At 35.1% G+C, this 18,814-nt stretch overlaps 1 pseudogene; it reads right to left on the bottom strand.

Annotated features, from left to right (window-relative positions):
- Nucleotides 1–13,082: 13,082 nt before the first annotated feature.
- LOC136165750 (U6 spliceosomal RNA) lies at nucleotides 13,083–13,180 on the bottom strand (annotated as a pseudogene).
- Nucleotides 13,181–18,814: the final 5,634 nt, after the last annotated feature.

Raw genomic sequence — 18,814 nt, forward strand, 5'->3', positions numbered from 1 at the left:
TTTGTGCCTGGTTGAGATGAATTTAATGTGCATTGTTTAAACATAGCACACTTAAGTTGATGGCTACTTAGAGAAAGCTTGTTGATCAGCAGTGTTTGTCTTTAGAGAGAATTACATTTAAGTGCATTAGTTGATGTAGCTCTGAATGCATCAGTGGTTGGGTGTTAGCATTTATGAAGAGTAAAATGTTGTGCTCCCTCAACCTCATGTTTTATATACTTGTCATGTTGAGCAATTACCTTTTTCCCGTTTATGTATTGGTGATAGTATAATTTTATGAAATATTTTCTCTTTCTTATTACCAGAGTAGTGCATATCCATCAAGGGGATTTTGGAGAATTCAGAAAAAGTTCAAAGAAGAAAATAATCGATTCTTATCACTCAGAAAAAAAAAAGACTAACATTAAATGAAATATTGTAATTTTTAGGACAGATTTGCATTTCTGAATCACTTTAGGTTTGTTTTTGTTTAAAAATACCATTTCTCTTATTATACAGTTTTTTATTCTATAGAGTCAAGCAGACTACTTTGGTTTAAATCCTGACTCTGACACTTATCATCTCTATTAACTTCAGCAAGTTTCCTACCACCTCTATTAATTCGAGTGTTTCCTACACTGTGATTATAAATGGGGATAAAATAGACCTATTTTATAGTTATTATAAAAAATATGTGAATTAGTACATTATTAAATGCCACAAATAACTAATTAGAATATTGTTTGACATGTGCTAAACACTTAGTTGTTTGCTTTTAATAGCAACTACAGATATAATTTTATATTCTACGAGGTAAAAGGATATAATTAATCTTTGCCTCCAACACTGGTGTCATATAAAGGACTATTCAATATCCATTCACTCTTTCTAATCTTGGACAATTGAAACACTATTCACCTAGCCGTTCTTGTTGATAGGAATGAACAATGAAATATCAGTGAAAGTTGTTAGGTGGGATTTCTGGGGAAAATCTCTGTCCCTAGCTATCTGCCTGTCTTCTATTTCCTGGGATATGGTCGTGATGACTAGAGCTCCAGGAGTCCTCTTGGGTCTGAAGGCAAGATGGTGGAGGAGAAAGACTTAGGGACCCTACACTTATAACTGTAGAACTTCCATGCTGTCTTTGTCTACCAACTTCTGGATTCCTTTTATGAGAGAGAAATAAGTCTGGATTTCAGCTACTCACTTTAGAAAGTAATCTCTAATACATTGGATAGCCAGTGCATGAGATTTTAAATCCTTTTTCATAACCTTTTAAACTGTTTGTCTGACAGTAGTTAGTACTGCTTTCAGAGTACCATAGGAAGAAAGCTACCTATGATGTCTGAAATTGTCATCTTTTATCATTGTGTTATTGTCATTTTGTCTCAAATTCTAACAGGAATATGTAGTGGAAAGAATTAATCCTGTCTTACTAGCAGTAAGTACTGATATTTGCCTCAGCTCTTAGATCTTAAATCAAAATTTTTCACAAAAGTCTTTTTTAATTATTGAACATTTCCAAAGAATATTTGTGAAATCACCATGTATCTTGAAATCAGATAGTGATGAGTATCTCATTAAAAAGGGATTTATTTTAGAAAAAGCATTTGATGGAAATCTATTCACTTAATTTCTAAAGTGTACAGTATGTTATTATTGAGTATAGGTACTGTGTTTTACAACAGATTTCTAGAGCTTAATCATCTTGCTTGACTGACACTTTATCCCCATTGATTAGTAACTTCCCATTTCCTCTTCCACTCCCTGGCAACTACCATTTCATTCCTTGATTCTATGAACTTGACTGTTTTAGAGATCTCATATAAGTTGGAATCTCATATAAGTGGAATCATACACTATTTTGTCTTTCTGTAATTGGCTTGTTTCACTAAGCATAATGTCCTCAAGATTTATGCATGCTGTGGCATATTGTAGAGTTTCCTTTTTTAAAAAAAAACAACAACAACGGGCTGAATAGTATTCCATTGTATGTGTATACCACAATTTCTTTATCCATTTGTTTGCCAGTGGACATCTAGGTTATTTCAGTATCTTGGGTATTATGAATACTGCTGCAATGAACACAGAAGTGCCAATATTTCTTTAAGATCCTGATTGTAGTTCTTTTGGATAAATATCTAGAAGTAAGATTGCTAGATCATATGGCATTTCTAATTTTATTTATTTTTTTAGTAAACTGCATAGTGTTTTCCATAGAAATTTCACCATTTTGCATTCCCACCAACACTGTGCAAGGGTTCCAATAGTTCAACTTCTTTACCAGTACTTTTGCTTTTTGGCTAATAGCCTTCCTGACAAGTATGAGGTAATATCTCATTGTGGTTTTCATATGCATTTCCCTGATTTTTAGTGATGTTAAACACCTTTTAATATGCCTGTTGCCTATTCGTATGGTTTCTTTGGAGAAATTACCATTTAAGTCTTTAGCCCATTCTTAAAAGGATTATTGTTAGTTATTATTCCTGTTGTTGTTGCCATCATTTTACCTCTGAGTTGTATGAGTTCCTTATATGTTTTGGAAACTAATTCATTATATGATATATGATTTCCAACTATTTTCTCCCATTCCATAGTCTTTTTACTCTATTGATTATTTTCTTTGCAATGCAGAAGTTTTTTAGTTTAGCATAGTCCCTCTCGTTTATTTTTGCTTGTGTTGCCTCTGCTTTTGTTGATTTCATATCCAACAAATTTTTGTCAGGGCCAGAGTCATGAAACTGTTTCTGTATTCTTCTATATGTTTTATAGCGTGGAGTCTTATTCTGAAGTCTTTAATAGATTTTGAGTTGATTGATTTGTGTGTGGTGTTAGATTAAGTTGTGTGTGTGTTAGGTTAAGGTCCAGCTTCAGTCTTGTATGTGGTATTCAGTGTTCCCAGCACCATTTGTTGACAGAGAGACTACCCTTTCGTTTTTGTGTATTGGCACCCTTGTCAAAGATCAGATGACCGTATATATGTGTGTGGATTTCTTTCTGAGTTCTCAGTTCTGTTTTGTTGGTCTACGTGTCTGTCCTTAGCAGTGCCATGCTTTTTTTTTTTCATGACTAATGTAGTGTTGATAATATATTTTGAAATGAGGAAGTGTGATATTGATATCTGTTGTCTCTAATGAATAATTTGTATGTTTATGGTCTTTGTGGTTCCCTATAAATTTTAGAATTTTTTCCGATTTTTGTGAAAATGTCTTTGGGATTTTGATAGGGATCACACTGAGTCTGTATATCATTTTGAATAGGATAGGTATTTTAACAATACTAGATCTTCTAGTTTATGAACATGAGATGTCTTTCCATTTATTTGTCTCTTCTTTAATTTCTTTCATCAGTGTTTCATAGTTTTCAGTGTACACATCTTTTACCTACTTAGTTTATTCCTACATATTTTTTCTTTCTTTTTTTTTTTTTTAATGAGATTGCTTTCCTAATTTCCTTTTCAGATAGTTCATTGCTAGTGTATAGAATTTCAGCTGGTTTTTGTATGCTGATTCTGTATCCTGCAGCTTTACTGACTGTGTTTATTGGTTAACAGTATTTAGGAATCTTTAGGGTTTTCTATACACAAGATCATGTCATCTGGAAACTGAGAAAATTTTGCTTCTTTCTTCATGATTAGGATGCCTGTTGTTTTTTGTTGACTAATCACTCTGGCTAGAACTTCTAGAACTAGGTTAGAGAGAAGTAGCAAGTGTAGATATCCTTGCTATGTTCCTGATTTTAGAGGAAAAGTATGCAATTTTATACCATTGAGGTTGATGCTGGCCAATGCTTTTTCTGAATTTATTGAAATGATCCTGTGATACTTATCCTTTTTTCCTGTTAATGGGTTGAAAGTGAAAGTTTCTCAGTTGTGTCCAACTCTTTGTGATCCCACAGGCTATGAAGTCAATGGAATTCTCCAGGCCAGAATACTGGAGTGGGTAGCCGGGATCCCTTCTCCACGGGATCTTCTCAACCCAGGGATCGAACCCAGGTCTCCCACATTGCAGACAGATTCTTTACTAGCTGCGTCACAAGGGAAGTCCTAATGTGGTATATCACATCAGTTGATTTTTTAAGGTTGAACCATCATTGTATCTCAAGGATAAATACCAATTAGTCATGGTACATAATTTTTTAAAATATGCTTAGATTTAGCTTTCAAGTATTTTTTGGTAGATTTTTGCATTTATATTCATCAGGGATATTTGCCTGTGGTTTTCTTTTCTTGTGGTATCTTTATCTGGCATTGGTATGAGGGTAATGCCGACCTCAAAAAATGAGTTTGGAAGTATTCTTTTCTCTTAAATTTTTGAAGAGTTTTTTTCGAGCATTTTATTTTCATCAGGTTTCCATTTTATATCTTTGTCTCTCATTACACACATAGAGACACACATTCCTATTCCTTTTGACTGCATGGAAACTTGCTGAGTAGTACGTGTGTGTGTGTGTATGTGTGCGTGAATACCAATACATTTGCTGTGGTACTGAATCAAATCCCAGATATATGCTTTTGAGTTCTTATAATAAAATTTAATGGTCTTGGCAGTTGAATGTTTGGCCTATCTGAGAGGACAATAGCACATGGATGGAACAAATAAACAAATACTTTGACCATTATAGCTACCTTTGGATTCTTCTGCCAGAAATATTCTTTTTCAGAAGTTCTTTGTCATATGAACTATTGCAACCATTGTTGACCACCTATAAATAGGAATGTGTAAATAATTTAATATCTGAAGATTTTTGCCTAAAGTGTCCTCTTTTAAGAAAAGTGATTCTCCACTTAGTCAACTTATATTACTCTTGCACCATCAGTATTACCACTATAAAATGCATTTCCTATGTCATATTTATCTTTAAGTGAAACTACTGCTAATGGGACTTATAGGTTGCTAACCTTATGTGATGTCGGCAAATTAAGGTCACTTTCCATCTCCATTTTTGTTCCTTTTTGCAATTGCCATGTAGCAGGCCCAAATGAAAAAGAAGGAAGGAAAGCAAAGAAAAAGCCTGTGGAAGTGCCCTTTTGGGACATAAGCTTGATTTATATGGGAACTATTTGATATGCCTTAGTGCTACCATTAATATCATGTTTATTCATTTAGAGGAAGAAACAACAGCAGCTCTATGTTAAAAGTATACTTTATTTCCTTCTATGATAAACAAACTAAAAATGTGCACCTTTTTAAAATGGAGAAAAATTGTTTTCAACCTTTAGGGAATATTTATCAATTCTCTGAGAAAATTTGTTAACTTTTTAAAAGAAAAAACATGCATAAATGTTTAAAAAATTCCTATACTGTGATGTTAATTTTGTTTAAAAATTCCTCTTCATTTAGAAGCAATAGTTATATGTATATATTTCACATAAGTTTACTAAAAGGTTCTGTGAGAAAAGCATGGGTATATTTTCAGAAAAATTTCCCCCCAAATAGCTTTCCTCTTTGTCCATGGAATTCTCCAGGCAAGAATACTGGAGTGGGTAGCCATTCCCTTCTCCAGGGTATCTTCCCAACCCAGGGATCAAATCTGGGTCTCCTGCACTGCAGGCGATTCTTTACTGTCTAAGCCACCAGGAAAGCCCAGAAATACCTTCAGTTCAGTTCAGTTGCTCAGTCATATCCAAATCTTTGTGACCCCATGAACCGCAGCACACCAGACCTCCCTGTCCATCACCAACTCCCAGAGTTTACTCAAACCCATGTCCATTGAGTCAGTGATGCCATCCAGCCATCTCATTCTCTGCCGTCCCCTTCTCCTCCTGCCCTCAATCTTTCCCAGCATCAGGATCTTTTCAAATGAGTCAGCTCTTCGAATCAAGTGGCCAAAGGATTGGAGTCTCAGCTTCAGCATCAATCCTTCCGATGAACACCCGGGACTGATCTCCTTTAGGATGGACTGGTTTGATCTCCTTGCAGTCCAAGGGATTCTCAAGAGTCTTCTCCAACACCACAGTTCAAAAGCATCAATTCTTCTGCACTCAACTTTCTTTATAGTCCAACTCTCACATCCATACATGACCACTGGAAAAACCATAGCCTTGACTAGATGGACTTTTGTTGGCAAAGTAATGTCTTGGCTTTTTAATATGCCATCTAGGTTGGTCATAACTTTCCTCTCAAGGAGTAAGCGTCTTTTAATTTCATGGCTGCAATCACCATCTGCAGTGATTTTGGAGCCCAGAAAAATAAAGTCAGCCATTGTTTCCACTGTTTCCCCATCTATTTGCCATGAAGTGATGGGATCAGATGCCATGAATGTCTTAGTTTTCTTAATGTTGATCCTCAAGCCAACTTTTTCACTCTCCTCTTTCACTTTCATCCAGAGGCTCTTTAGTTCTTCTTCACTTTCTGCCATAAGGGTGGTGTCATCTGCATATCTGATGTTATTGATATTTTTCCCGGCAATCTTGATTCGACCTTGTGCTTCCTCCAGCCCAGCATTTCTCATGATGTACTCTGCATATAAGTTAAACAAGTAGGGTGACAATATACATCCTTGATGTACTCTTTTTCCTATATGGAACAAGTCTGTTGTTCCATGTCCAGTTCTAACTGTTGCTTCCTGACCTGCATACAGATTTCTCAAGAGGCAGGTCAGGTGGTCTAGTATTCCCATCTCTTGCAGAATTTTCCAGTTTATTGTGACCCACACAATCAAAGGCTTTGACATAGTCAATAAAGCAGAAATAGATGTTTTTCTGGAACTCTCTTGCTTTTTTGATGATCCAGCAGATGTTGGCAATTTGATCTCTGGTTCCTCTGCCTTTTCTAAAACCAACTTGGACATCTGGAAGGTCATGATTCACATATTGCTGAAGCCTGTCTTGGAGAATTTTGAGCATTACTTTACTAGCATGTGAGATGAGTGCAATTGTGCAGTAGTTTGAGCATTCTTTGGCATTGCCTTTCTTAGGGATTGGAATGAAAACTGACCTTTTCCAGTCCTGTGGCCACTGCTGCGTTTTCCAAATTTGCTGGCATACCTTGCTAAGTCCCTTCAGTTGTGTCCAACTCTGTGCGACCCCACAGACGGCAGCCCACCAGGTTCCCCCATCCCTGGGATTCTCCAGGCAAGAACACTGGAGTGGGTTGCCATTTCCTTCTCCAATGCGTGTAAATGAAAAGTGAAAGTGAAGTCGCTCAGTCCTGTCCAACTCTTCGCGACCCCATGGACTACAGCCTACCAGGCTCCTCCATCCATGGGATTTTCCAGGCAAGAGTACTGGAGTGAGGTGCCATTGCCTTCTCCGCTGGCATACCTTACATGATTTAAATAAAGAGAATTGGGTAGTAATGATACAGTATTTTACTAGAAAAAAAAGTCAAGATAAAATTTAAAGGAACAAGGTGGATCTCTATTGCTTGCCTGACATAAAGAGAAGTAGTGAATCAGTTAGAACTGTATTTGACTGCAAGAGCAGGTAAGCTTGGAGTTTTCCTTGTGACTTAGATAGTAAAGAATCTGCCTGCAATGCAAGAGACCTGGGTTTGATCTCTGGGTTGGAAAGATCCCCTGGATGAGGGAATGGAAACCCATTTCAGTATTCCAGCCTGGAAAGTCCCATGGACAGAGGAACCTAGTGGGGTACAGTTCACGGGGTCACAAAGAGTCAGACAGTACTGAGTGACTAATTTTTTCACTGTTTCACTTTTTTGCAAGTAAACTTGACTACTGTGGCTTAAATATGTTTTAATTTTTTTCTCACAAAATAGGATATCTGGAGGTTGATAGTTCATATTAGTACTTCTTGATAATTTTTTCAGAGGTGCATATTATTTTCATCTCTGTGTTCTGCCATGTGTTGAATTTTGTTCTCAAATTATTACCCGCATGCCAAGTTGCTTCTGTCATGTCCAGCTCTTTGTGACTCTATGGGCCTTAGCTACTCTGTCCATGTGAGTCTCCAGGCATGAGTACTAGAGTGAGTTGCCATTTCCTCCTCCAGGGGATCTTCATGACCCATGGATCAAACCTGTGTCTCTTACATCTCCTGCAATGGCAGGCAGACTCTTTAGCACCAGCGCCAACTGGGAAGCCCATAGTTATTACATTATAATCCCCAAATGGCTGCTGGACCTCAAGGCATTTTTATCCATGTTTTAGGCACAGATGAAGGGGAAAATCAATGGCATAAAGGGGGAAAAGAGAGAGACAGATACATCAGCTGAGAGTGTACCTTTTACTGGGAAAACAAAAATCTTTCTGGAAACCTTACCCAGGAGTTTTCTTTCGATTTTATTGATTAGAAGTATGCCATGTTTTACGTTTAGCTGCTATAGAAAGCTCTGTAGTAGGGAAGGTAAGAGAAGAGATGATTGGGATGATATTTAGTGAGTCTACTGAACAGATTAACTTTCACCCTTGGTACCAAGCAAAGTTATGTGCTAAAGAAGAAATGCTCCTGAAACTAAAATCAAATCTTCTAAATATCACTCATGTAAATAAATATTCAATATAACTTTTTGTCCAACAATAAATATTTATTATTTGTGCTTTCTAATTAACTAACTGGATTCTGAAATTAAAATAGCTCATATATTACGGGTAAGTTAGAAAATTTGACTCCATGTCAGATGATAATGAAAACTATTACTAGGTACTGAAAATATGCCAGACACTTTAAATTATTAATAAATAAAATTATTAAAATAACAACTTAAGGGGGTATTTGTATATCTATTTGTGATATGAAGAAACTAATCTAGAGAAGTTAAATAACTTGCCTAACACCCGCAGCTTAAAGAAGTGGACTTTGGATTTCAACCTAGTGCTGACTCAGAGCTAATAGCTGACCTCCATATCAATTTTATTGAGTAATGAGCACTACAAATTAGTGATACATTTAACAATTTGATTGTATAAAGATTATTTTATGTTTCAGATCATCACCTATACTTAGACACAGTTCTGAACTGGACCCTTTAAAATTTCTGCCTCCTATTTAAGCTGTATCTTTTATAACTTCATCCTCTTCTATAGAGAGATGTCATTTTACTCTACCTTAAAATCATGTATTAGTAAAGATCAATAAGACATAGAGTTTACATTTGATTTGATTCAAAGACTCAAGTTAAAGGAGTAACACTTCTGTGAAAGAATTTCAGAGATCCTATGACACAAGGAAAGGGTTTATTTGTTTATTTGTTTTGTTTTATTCTTTGCTGCAGAAGAATGCTGTAATTCCCTCTTGTCAAATGGGTATAACTACATTAATATGACAAGGACTTAACCCAAATTGGGAATATTGGGAATCAATATCCTTTTTTTTTTATTGCTTAGTCCAAAAACTTTGCATTAATCTTTGACTTTTTTTTTCATACCTTGCATTTGATCTGCCAACAAATCTTAACTCTACTTTCAAAATATATATTAAATTTTATATATTAAATATATAAAATTTTATATTAAATATATAAATTTACATATATTTAAAATTTAAATATATATATATATCCAGTCCCTATTTATATATTAAATATATATATATATTTAATATATATAATATATATATATTTAATATATAAATATAAATATAATATAAATATATATTAAATATAAATATAAATAATAAATATAATATAAATAATAAATATAAATATAATATAAGTTTATATATTAAATATATTAAAACTCAATCATTTATCTTGACTATCCACTGCTTCAATCCTGTTCCAAGTTACTGCTTTCTATCATTCTATCTGAATTATTGCAGTAGCCTCTTAAATGACTTTCCTGTTTTTACCCTTGACCCTCACCATTCTGTCCTCAAAAGAGAAACTAGAAGGAACTAGTTAAAATGGTAATGAGACCATGTCACCCCTCGGCTTTCAACCTTCAGTAGCCCCATCCCAAGCACTATAAAAACCATTCTTTACAACAGTCTGAAAAACCCTGTGTAATCTGGCCCATAGTGTTTCTTTGATCTTACCTCCTTCCTTTCTTTCCTTCTCTTTGCTTTAGCTGTAAGGACTGCTCTCAACATCTTAAACTAGTCAGGGGTTGGCCCACCTCAGGGCCTTTGCATTGCTTTTGCTGCCGTCTGGGCTGTTCTTTTCCGGGTATTGGCATTTCTAACTGTTATTTCTCTTAGGTCCTTACTCAAAATCCATGTCTACCAGTAGACTTTTCCTGGTTACCTTATTAAAAATTTCAATACTCTTCCTTTAATTTTATGTTTTGCTTTCCTACCTTCTTACATTTGGTACAATATCAAACATTCTATCCCATGTTGAAAAGTTGGCATTTTAATCTGTTTGTCTTCTACATAGTCCAAGTTCTTAGAACCTTCTAAGAACTTGGATATTTATTTATTTATTTATTCCCAATTTATTTATTTATTCCCAATAAATATTTGTTGATAGAATTAACAAACAAGTGAATGAATGAATGTGCAAGTCAATAAAAAATCAATCTGTTAGTATTTAAATTTTTCTCAGCTTGTTAGTTAAAATCTCTGTCTATTAAACCATTTACATGATTTTTAAAAATTTGTTGAATCTGTTATACCTCAATATCAATATTAACTGTCTAGAGAGGATGTAGTATATTATTTTAGATCCTTGATCCTGAGATTTCTTTTTGACCTTGAAATCTTTCAGTTAGTGAAACTGGAAGGAGGTTTTCAAACTTTTATATGACTTTTGGAAACTCTGCCATGGATTACATCTCTCCTTTTTTTTTTTCAAGATTTATTTTAGCTTGTTAAAATATTTTGTGTTAATTATTTTGTACTTTCATTTTTATTATGCAAAATTATTCAGAATAAAACATGCATATTCTAAAAAAAAGGGTAACATGCGGACAGTGTTGCAAAACTCCAGGTGGGAGCTGTGACTGTCATGTAAAAATGACATATGTAAAAGTTATAAAATATACAACTGAAGTGTTTGAAGGAGAAAGGTGTCATTTGGGGGAGATTTATTCTCAAAGTCATAAGGAAAAAAAATGGGAAGTGTTCCCACCTGTTTCTTCTAGAGGTTCTCATTGCATTGCCATGTTTAATGGCAATTTATGTGCTGTATTACAAACAATTTAAATTTTTTAAAAAAAGGCAAGCTCTTACCTTCTGGAAAATAGACCAGTTAGAAAAATGATGCACAGTTGCAGAGTTAAATCTGTTCATTTTGTCGTTAGAACCACTTAAGTTCACAAACAGTGATATCGGAAGGCACATAAAAGAAGTCCTTCTTTTGATTTGCCTGACATATGTGAAAAAAACTTAAAATATATCCATTTATTCTTTTTCAAAATAAAATTAATCACTAGTAAAAATGCACACATTTTAAGTGTACAATTTCATGACTTTTTACAAATGCACGCAGCCACCCATGTGAAGAACAGACATTGCCATCATCCCAGAAAGTATCTTCAAGTCTTTTCCCTGTGAATCTTCTTCTTTATCCAGAGACAAACACTTCTTTGATTTTTAAAGCTGTTGATTTAGTTTTATATAATATTGTCCTTCATGTTAATGGAACCGTGTACCCTTTTATTTTCAGTTTATTCTGCTAAACATAACATTTGTTAGACTTATCCATGTTGTTGTGTCTATCAATATATTTTTTATTGCCAAATAGTACTCTACTGCAGAAACGTACTAAAATTTGTCCATTCCCTTCTTGATGGAATTTGAGTTTCCAGTTTTTGCTACTTATGAGTAAAGCTTAGTGAATATGTGTTTTTATTTTTTGGTAAAAGTTTAGGGATAGAATTTCTAGAACAGAGAACAAGGGCATATTTATAACTTTATAAAAAAGTGTCAAAACTTTCTCCAAAGTCAGGGTAGTATTTTACACTTCAAACTATCTATTTATTATTGTTTTTAAAACCATAGACTTGTGCAGTTTTTAACAGAAGAAGGTCATTTGGGGAGCTTAGATTAGGTGCCAATGTCATACTTTACTACACTAAGTGGTGTCTGAATACCTACAATATTTATTTTCTCCTGAGAAAGAAAATTGCACTGTTTCTGATTTTCTGGTGATCAGCTATGAAACAGAATGTTTTAAAAGTCTGCATATCAAAAGAGTAGCTTAAGAAGTAAGCTACTTATTAAGTAAGTAATAAAAGCACCCGCTTAATAAATAAGAAGATAAGAAAGTTCTAGGGACTTCCCTGGTGGCTCGGTGATAAAGGGTCCACTTGCCAATGCAGAGGACGCAGTTTCCATCCTTGGTTAGGGAAGGTCCCACATGCCTCAGGGCAGTTAAACCTGAGCACCACAGCTACTGAACCAGTGCTGTAGAGCCCGTGCTCCACGAGAGGAACCTCCACAAGGAGAAAGCCACACTCCGGACCTGGAGAGTAACCCCCACTCTCCACAGCTGGAGGAGGCCTGCGTGCAGCACCCAAGGTCCAGAGCAACCAAAAATAAATAAATAAATGCATCTTTTAAAAAGTGTTTAAAAATAAATAAAAATACAACTTTACTGGAAAAACAAAGAAAGTTCTAAACTATGGCTATCATGGAAATGAATAATCCTACTAAGTTGAGCTCACCATTTCAGTTTTTCCCCCAACTTGTCTGTGTGTGTGTCTACACAGAACTATATAACAATATTATTTGTGCTTCTAGGCACTTCTCTAAATTCTTTACAGAGTGAATATCACATCCATTCCCTGAAAAAACAAAACAAAACTCTTTTCCAGTAGGACGCAAGTCAGTCAGTTCAGTCACTCAGTCGTGTCTGACTCTTTGCGGCCCCATGAATCGCAGCACGCCAGGCCTCCCTGTCCATCACCAACTCCCGGAGTCCACCCAAACCCATGTCCATCACGTCAGTGATGCCATCCAGCCATCTCATCCCCTGCCGTCCCCTTCTCCTCCTGCCCCCAATCCCACCCAGCATCAGGGTCTTTTCCAATGAGTCAGCTCTTTGCATCAGGTGGCCAAAGTACTGGAGTTTCAGCTTCAGCATCAGTCCTTCCAATGAACACCCAGGACTGATCTCCTTCAGGATGGACTGGTTGGATCTCCTTGCAGTCCAAGGGACTCTCAAGAGTCTTCTCCAACACCACAGTTCAAAAGCATCAGTTTTTCGGTGCTCAGCTTTCTTCACAGGATGCAAGTAGCAGTCTTAAAACCATTTTTATTACATATATGTAAAAAAAAATCCTTAAATAATCAGCTTGTGCAGGAGCCATGCTAATCTTCTCTGTACTGTTCCCGTGTTAGTATATGTGCTCCCTACTAAACTTTTAAAATTCATCAAACCCAAAATATATTGTGACAAATCACCTTTAATTTTTTCCACTCACATTTTATAGATTTTAATATTCTAACTTTTTCACTCAGCTCATCAAAATTTTGTTTTTTAAGAGTTTTATTTAACATATTAAAGAGCATTTAAATTTCTGAAACCCCTCTACCTCTTTGAAAAAGGGAGTTGTATTTTGAAAGAAGTTTAAAAGGAGCTCCATTCTGGAAGAACTTAAAATCAGTTCTGAATTTACTGTCTAGAAGATCAGGCAAAACTCCATTATCCTCAACTTTTACAGTAGGCTGTGAAGCTAACAGTAAGCTTCCTAAAATGCATGTACTTTCACAATCCTATTCTTATTGAAAATGTTTTTCCTCAGAAACATACTTGTGTTTGAGAAAAAACAACTACAGGGCAAAAATTTTTGAGAGGAAGTTGAAAACAGGTACCATGGAAAATATTATCATTGATTTATTTTTTATAAATATGTTTGGCAGTGAATGTGAACTGAACTGTCCAGTGTAAGCATCCAGAAAGTTTTCCCCCATTGGTAGTATAGTAGAGTTCTCTTCAGTAAACATTTGCTTTTGAAAATCATAAAAGGTCAGTTTTGGCCAACTGCATCAGTCCTTATTCTGCCATCTGTAAAAAATTTAGACTTTGCCTTTTTGAATGACCCTTTAAAAATATACAAGACCTAATTCAATCCTTTAGTCTCATAAAATTTCTATTGGACTCCAGTGGGAACATTTTAAGGTTAAGTTCTGAGGAATAAGGACATTTCATAATGCCTTCTTGTGAGAACTTCCTTGGCAGAACTTGGCCAACTCATACCTCCTGTGAGTATTCTATGATATTACAAATTTTAGAGCTTCAAAATAGACTCCATCCTATAAAGCAATTATGTTTGTTACAGATAGATATACATGCACATACATACACACATACATATGTATACATATTTATCTATCTCAATGTGACCATAAAATTCTAATGTGATGAACATCCAAAGTGGTTGATTCTTGGTACATTGACGAGCTACCCAACTTTGCCCATCGTTCATTGATCAGTAGGTAGGTTTGTTCTTGCTACCCTACCTGTGCTTTTCTAGTGCTTCATTGTAAAAACAAACAAACAAGAAATATTTTATGGATAATTAGTGTGTGCCAGAGCTATATTAAAATTCCACATACATTATTTCACTTACTTTTGTGAAGCAGGAATTATCATTCCTGATTCACTGTGGAGAAACAGAATGGCTAAAAGTCTCCTGAGACTCAAACAGCACTGCCAGCATCTCTGACTCCAAAACCATGGGTCTTAGCTGCTGCACACTTTGCAGTATATTGTACTCCTGCCCTTTATGCACCCTTTTTATAACAAAGGGAAGGTCATTGTTTTGGTGGCCTTGTTTACTTACCTTCCTCTCTAATGAGGACTGGTTAGCTTGAGACAGGGTTCTTGTCTTCTTCATCTTTATATTGCTAATGCAGGATTCATAGGAATTTAATAAATACATCTTAAATATAAAAGTTACCTTTCTGATTTAGATTTTGCCCCCTTTTTATAGAAAATATAACCTCCTAAATAGCATTCCCCAAACCCAGCATTCAGAAATAACTGAATAAATATTTGATAAATGAGTGAAATCCAAAAAATATTAGAAACACTTACAGCCTACTTTTGCTTCTAATACATTTGTATAACAAAGGCACACTCTAAGTGTTTAATTTCTTGATATTAATTAAACATGGTTAGGGCATGGTAGTTGAAGACTATCATAAAGCTAGTAGATGAAAAAGAGGGAAAACAACAAATATTTCAATGATAAAAGTGTTTTATTATCACAATATAAACTTCCTGAAGTAGTATTTTATTTGAGAGTATATATATTTGAGTAAATTCATTTGGAACTGTTAACTTGATCAGAGCTATATCAATAGATGAATGGATAAAGAAGTTGCGCCATATATACAGACAAACACACTGGAATATTACTTAGCCATAAAAAATGAAAATTTGCCATTTGTGACAGCCTGGATGAAACTAGAGGGTATTATGTTACGGAAAGAAGACAGAGAAAGACAAATACCATATGATCTCATATATATGTGGAATATAAAAATGAAAACAAAACAAACAGACTCATAGATATGGAAAACAGACCAGTGATTGCCAGAGGGGAGGGGATTAGGGGGGTATATGGAGTAGGTAAATGAGACTGAGATAGAAACTCCCATCCTTAAAATCAATAAGTCACAGGAATGTAATGTACAGCACAGGAACTATAGTCAGTAATATAGTAATTCAGTATGGTGGACAGATTGTAAGTAGATCTATCATGGTGATCTCTTTGTAATGTGTAAAAAAATTAAATGACTATATTGTATTCCTGAAACTAACGTCATATTGTATGTCAATTATGACTCAACAAAAATTACTTCAGATGAGAAACACATCTCAGGATTAACAAAAAAAAAAAAAATACAAAACACCGAAAAGCCTTTTTGTCTGTATGCTGCTTAAATAGGACCTTATGTAAGTGCTGTAATTAAAAGCAGTTTATTGGTGAAAGTCTAGCCCCTAGTGGACAGGACTCTGGTACACACCCACGTACCAAACTAGTTACAAATAGCATGGAGGGACACCTGCTTAAAGCTCAAGGGTTTCAGAATGAAATGGTCTTCAAGACTCTTGATGTTAATATTTTGTTCTTTTGTCTTTTTTTCATAAAAGAGGCCACAATTTTATATCTGGCTTATTAGCACTTCATAGTATTTCAATGAATACTAAGACTTTTCTATCCCAGTCTCATTTTTTTTTTTTTTAAACAGTGGTTTTCTTGGCTTCTTGGGGAGTGAAAGAATAAAATTTCTTTCCTTTCCTTCCTCCCCTTTTTCTGTTGTTTTCACTATTAATATCCAACATTTAGGCAACATTCACTCTTTTCTTTGAGGATAGATTTAGGTTACACTTATAACTTTATACCCAATGCACGCACACAGACACATACACACACTTCATAAATTGACTATTTCTTTTAAAATTAAAAGTACTCTTTAGTTACTTTTCTCTGAGTAAGAATGAGATGTAAAAAAAAGATAAGAGTACAAAAATTAAACACTCAAATAAAATAGAGATGAGCATACTTTTGTGAATAAAATAACACCTGATATATAGTATCCAGTCAGAAAGCTGTGTTTCTTAAGCTTATAAAATGCTTTTCATTGTAAGTCTTGTCACTAAACACATTCTATGATTCAGGGAAACTATAATTAGATTTCTCTAATCATCCTGATGATCTTAGGTGTTTGCTTAGTTTTAAAAACTAAACCCAAGAAGACTGAATTTACATTTCAAATATATATTTCAATATAGCCAATTCTGCTCTGTGTGTTCCAGGGCTTATGGAAGAAATTCATTAGCGGTATAATACTCAGAACTTTTATCAGTGACACACAAAAAAATTAGAAATCTGATAAAATGATATCACTGCTTCATACATATTAACTGGTTAAGAAATACATAAATGCTTCACCTTGAAATAAAACCTGATGTTTCATTGTGCGTATCAGAAGGGTTGTAGCTTGTGAGTTATTGTGAAGTGGTAGAATGAGAATTATCTGAAATCAGATGGCAAGTTCTAATAACAGATGTGAATGGGTGTGGCTCATAACCCAGGCTGGTGAACTGAGGTAGCTAGCAGATGTTTGAATGTGCTTATGTATTTCTGTGTAGTTTGGATCAACTGGGTGTGTTTTCTGCATTCATCCAGTGCGATTCATGGACAAAATGGTGCAGAAGCAAAAACTAAATTTTCCTTTTCTTCAAATTATCCTTACTATATCAAATGTATCAGAGCAAATTCCCATTTTCCAAACAATAGCAGAGCTGACTGTATTCTTCTTGAAGACCTAAAATAGAAGAAAAATGACTCATTTGAAATGAGAACTATTTAACGTTTAAGAAGTGGTATGAGTCTTAAGAGTGAAGTAAGTCAGAGAGAGAAAAAAATATTGTATATTAATGCGTATATATGGAGTCCAGAAAAATGATACAGATGAACCTACTTGCAGGGCAGGAATAGATATGTAGGCATAGAGAAGGGACTTGTGGACTCAGTAGGAAGGAGGGTGGGATGAACTGGAAGAGTAGCATTAGCATATATACACCACCATGTGTGAAGTAGAGAGCTAGTGGGAAGCTTCTGTACAGACCAAGGTTTCTGCTCAGTGCTCTGTGATGGCCTAGAGGGGTCAGATGGGTGGGCTGAGAGGGAGGCTCAACAGGGAGGGGTGTATGTGTACATACAGCTGATTCATGTTGCTACACAGCAGAAACTAACAGCATTGTAAAACAATTACACTCCAATAATAAGATAAAAAAGAAATTGTATGAAACATAGTTCATAAGCTGCTATAGACTTTATTAGCTCCAGTGTAGGTACAGGTTTTGGATGATATCATCATTGGCGCAGTTAAATTCATTCATTCCATGCTGCTTCAAGTCATTTTGTGGGTTTGGTACCATGAAAGTTAAGCAACAATGGTTTTTAGTTCTCTTGAGTTTATGCTTCATAAAACTCAGCAGAAATCTATTGGGGGAAAATGGACTGCAGACATTCTTTAAATTTTAGTTTTTATAGATGTAAAGATGGAACACATAATTTAGATAATAAAGGGATGGTATATTTGTCTCTTTGGTGAGTTGGAATTAGTTTTATCAATGTTAAAATTTTAGATGACTAAAAACAGAAATTTTAAATGGATTTCCAAATTATAAAAATATAACTATCTGTTATTCAGTGCATGTGGTCAAAATAAAATACCATAAAAGAACATTTGATTTTCTCCCCCATATTTATACTGAAGTTCTGAATTCAATAAATCGGTACCCAGATAGCTTCAAATCCCAAACCCAGAGTCATTCTTAATCTCCATCTATCTCTCATCTCCACCTTCACATCCATTCCAAGCCTGGCAACTCTTCTGGTAAAATACAGTCAGAATCTGCCCATTTCCACTGTTAGAATCATCTCTCACCTGACTACAGTAGCCTCTCAGCAACTCTGTTCCTCTTTTTCTCTTCTATAATCCATTCTCTGCCCAGATACTAAGGTTACTATTTAGAATTATAAATTAGACCACATCCTTCCTCATGCTAACCTTCCAGTGGCTTCTCATCTCATTTATAATAAAGTCTAAGTTCAACCAGTGTCTACAAGGCTCTAAATAATCTTTAGAGCCTTAATCTGGCTCTTATTGTATCTTTGACATCATCTCCCATTTTTTGGTTCCTGCCACACACAACTTCTGTATAGCTGAAACCCTTGTGTTATAAGAAAATCCCATTAACTACCTTATTTCACACATTGTAGTGTATATATGGTAATGTTACTCTTCCAGTTCATCCCACCCTCCCCTTCCCCCTACTGTGGCCTTCTTTCTGCTCCTTGACACCAGCTCTTCCCTCTGCTGGAAAGTAGTCAGCTTAGTTTTCCAGAACAATCTTCTTACTCAGAGCTCAGCTTCCCTACCATGACCTTGCCCCCCCATATCCACCTATTGAATCTCCCCATTTTATTTTCCACACCTCTATTACTTTAAGTATTATCTTGATCATTTTGTTTG

The sequence above is a fragment of the Muntiacus reevesi genome, chromosome 3 (assembly GCF_963930625.1).
Source record: "Muntiacus reevesi chromosome 3, mMunRee1.1, whole genome shotgun sequence".
NCBI lineage: Eukaryota > Metazoa > Chordata > Mammalia > Artiodactyla > Cervidae > Muntiacus > Muntiacus reevesi.